This window comes from Stegastes partitus, unplaced genomic scaffold, assembly GCF_000690725.1.
Source record: "Stegastes partitus isolate 25-593 unplaced genomic scaffold, Stegastes_partitus-1.0.2 Scaffold0, whole genome shotgun sequence".
Taxonomy (NCBI): Eukaryota; Metazoa; Chordata; class Actinopteri; family Pomacentridae; genus Stegastes; species Stegastes partitus.
In genome coordinates, this window is record NW_007577731.1 from 1952883 (window position 1) to 1956895 (window position 4013).

Consider the following 4013-nt stretch of genomic DNA (forward strand, 5'->3'; position numbering starts at 1 on the left):
GTCATAAATGGAAACAACAAAGCTTCAAGTTTCTAAACCAAAGAGCCTGATGGCCTCCACCAGCTATGCCCCCACTCCCAAAGCCCCGACTCAGAAACACGCCTCGAAATAACCATGTGCGACTGGGTTATAACCATCTTGCCTAAAACCATCTTGGATCCTCTGTGGCTTTATCGGTGAAGCAACACATCCACAGACTTACTCTGGCAGACCGGCGCCGAGCTCCAGGCGGCGTCCACACATCTCACGGTGGCGTCTGCCGGTTCGTATCCTTCGTTGCATGTTACAGTTAATGTGCTTCCCTCCTCATACCAGCTGTGTGAGCTGTCAGAGTGGTCTGCGTTGGGAATAGCTGGTAGAAGGCAGGCCTTGTCATCTGAGGAAGGAAAAGGCAGAGTGGACACATTCAGCTGTATGCAGGCTGTTGCTCGTAAAGTTGGAATAAAATATGTTTTTTAAACTTTTCTCATGGAACAATAGTGACAATGCGATTTATTCTTGATAGATAACTTTACTCAAAACTTTACTGAATTGACAATATGCAGTATGTCACTTGGAACGAGTCACATGACACCCAGGAGGGAAAATGACTAATTGGGCCCAACTTGGACCTTTTCACTTTGGGGTGTACTCACTTTTGCTGCCAGCGTTTTAGACATTAATGGCTGTGTATTGAGTTATTCTGAGGGGACAGTGGATTTACACTGTTATACAAGCTGTACACTGACTGCTTCACATTTCTACAGTGTTTTGTCCCATGAAAAGATATCATAAAATATTTGCAGAAATGGGACATACTGTACATACAATACATGTCACAGTGAAAATTAAACCACAATTAACTTTTGCTAACTCTGTATTCAGGCTTAAACTACATTGGGGGTATTGAACCATCGGGTTAAGGGTTTCAGTTTTTCAACCTTGATCACGTTAACTGGAAACACTTCATTCATAAGAATGTCCAATATTACTCTTTCAAATGTCACTAATATTGAGTCTGGCCCCCTGACATGGATCAGTGTGTTCAGACATGGTGGCGTTCTGTCCACCAGCTGGTTGATGGTGTCAATGGGCACATCCAGGGCCACATAAGCATAACGTTTGCCCTCAGGGGGTCGGCTTTAACTGTAAGACTCTTGAACATATTGTCGAATAATCGTCTCTGCATTCGATTATTATTTATTCTATGTACAAATATTACATATGCCTTCACCTAAAAGTATATTTTTTTTTAATTTTACCTTTATTTAACCAGATAAAAGACCCACTGAGATCGAAACCTCTTTCACAAGGCAGCAGATAAACACAACAAAACAATCCCAAAATAAAAAAACATTAAAAAATGGAAAGTGTAGACAGTAAAGTGCAGGTGTGATGACTTCAGTATCAGTTTAAAAACACTGGCACTGCTGAAAGGAACTTAGTTGTTGGTCTTTTAGGAAACAGCGAAAGGCTTCAAGGGACGTAAAAATAAATTAAACCTTAAAAAATACATGTAAAATAAATGTGGGCACATTGCTGTGCTATTATAACATAAATGACTACATTATGTCATGTAAATCCCATTGATTTATCAGATTAGGAAACACACATCCAGATTCAGGCCTTGAGTTTGACCCAAGTTCATATTGCGCCCCCTTGTGGGAGCCAAAAACCTGATATGTGAGAAATGAATTGTGCCGGAAATGGTTTAGCAGAGCAACATATTTGAATCCTTTTGTTACAGGTGGATGAGCACTCTTGAAGTATGTAGATAATAGAACACTTTAATTCTATGCCTGCATCTTATTTTTTATATATTTTTAGGGAGCAGGTTTATGAAGACCAAATAAACAGCATCACTACGTAGAAATAAAATTCCATTTCATATTTAACAATCTACAGTCATCATTCTCTTTTCTGTGCACATATTTTCAATTCATCTTACATATCTGAGTATTTCTTGACAGCATAGCTCGAGCTTAAAGGTTTCCCCTCGACGTTTTTACAGCACTCACCTACACACCGTGGCTCATGAGACCATTTTCCGTTCCGACACGTGCTTGTCGCCCACCAGCCCTCCACTGCCGGTTTGTGACCCTTATCGCAGGCGTAGCTGAGTGTCGATCCATGAGGATACGTCTCCTGTTCAGGGACAACATAACCGCCGTGGAGGCCGGGAGCAGGACACGGCTGAGCTGAAACACAACGAGCAAAACTAGGAGTTCACACCGGACGTACGTTTAACAAACTACGAGACTAAATGCAAAGTTCTGACCGTGAAGCGCTCCAGGAAGCCAAAGCAGGAGGACGAACCCGAGACGCCACATTTTGTCAGGAATCAAATCACCACAACAAAGCAAAAGGAGTCGGGAGCCTTGTTTAGATGTGAGCTGGTTAATAATTGCTGAGCTACGAAGTGAAGTAATAGTAAACATTACGCCGAGTAGCTGTCATCAGCCAACAAACAGAGTGCAAACAGGCCTCGTGTGCTCCTGGCCTTAATGAGGCTTCACAAATTTAAAATCAGCATCATGTGCAGTGATCGCTTCAGTTTTCTGACCTCAACACTGGGAGGTTTAACAATAGTCAAGGAAACTTTGGTTATTTGTCTGTTGTTTGTGTGTTTAAGAGACGGTTATTCATTTGTCCTTTAAAATCGCTTTGGCCACAAAATCTACGACATTGTTTACTGTCCAGATTTCGAAGGGATTTCCCGGACGGCCGTGATCAGAGGTCAGCGTTATGAAACAGCAAACCTCAGACGCTTTCCGTAAAGGCTGAATCATGCAACCGAAGCAGGCCCCCAGATCATGACCACTATTAATTTTGAGTCTTGATATATTCACTGAACCGCTTGACAGTCGTCCTCAGATGGATTCATAGCCTCCCATTAAAGAAGGAAAAAAACTGCTTCAGAAATAAGTTACAAAAGTAATAATAAATAAAAATGCAATGAACATCATGACGTTCCTTTTGAATTGCAGTTCTACAGAAATATAAAAAAAAAAATCAAGCAAACAAGCACGATGGGACCCTCAGTCAGACTTCTGCACCTGTTGACAGGTGTTCTGATTTCACTGCTCATCAGCAAAGACCTTTCATTTGTCCAGGACAGTTTTTATTTATTTATTTTTAATTATTCTTTTCAACCACACTTCAAAAGCAATGTCTTATTTCACTAAATTATAATTTAGCAAATTTTTATTTATAATTACTTTTTTCAGTTTCTAGTTATTTGAGTGACTAATGTGAATTTTGCCTTTTCTTTAATGGAAGGTTATGAACACATTTGAGGACGACTGTTTGTCTCGTGTTCCAACTCGGCCTCTGGTCGCCACCTGCTGGAGCTTTGTGTGCTCTGCGTCGTGGCCGTCATTCACGTTATCAGCAACTCCAGCGATTTAATTTAGACTGTCTCAATGTGTTTAAGTTGAATTGAAGCATTTCTTGGTGTAAAACAAATGAATGGGATACACGAGACAAACTTAAAAGCCTTTAAGGTTTGACGCCTTTTCTCTTCCCAGTTGCAGTAACACAACGCAGCAGCTTCAAGTAAAACTGTTAAGTGCAATTTGCGAACAATTATCCTTAATTTCACATCTGCATATGTGAAATGTGTCTTTATTTTATCTTTATTTTGTATTTCTTGTCTTGTTTTGTTGTTACGATGCCTCATTTGCATCCAGCTGCTGTAATGTGGGAACTTCCCCAGTCAGAGATCAATGAAGTTTCCATTATCTTATCTTATCTCTTAAAAAAAATATATATATTTTTTCTCCTTGCACTGGTCTCAGTTTTGAGATTTTGGGCTTTTTTTCTTCCACAACTGTCCTTCCTATCAGACATTTGGAGAAAATAAATGTCTAAAATACACATTTATGTTTTTTTGTTGTTGCTTTTTTACATGTTTTTCTCAAAACTGGTGATATCAAAAATAAAATAAATAAAATTGTCTTGACGTAATTAATCATATCGAGAAGTTTTTTGGGGCGATGTATGAGTTAACATACAGTTTAAAAAAAAAAAAAAAA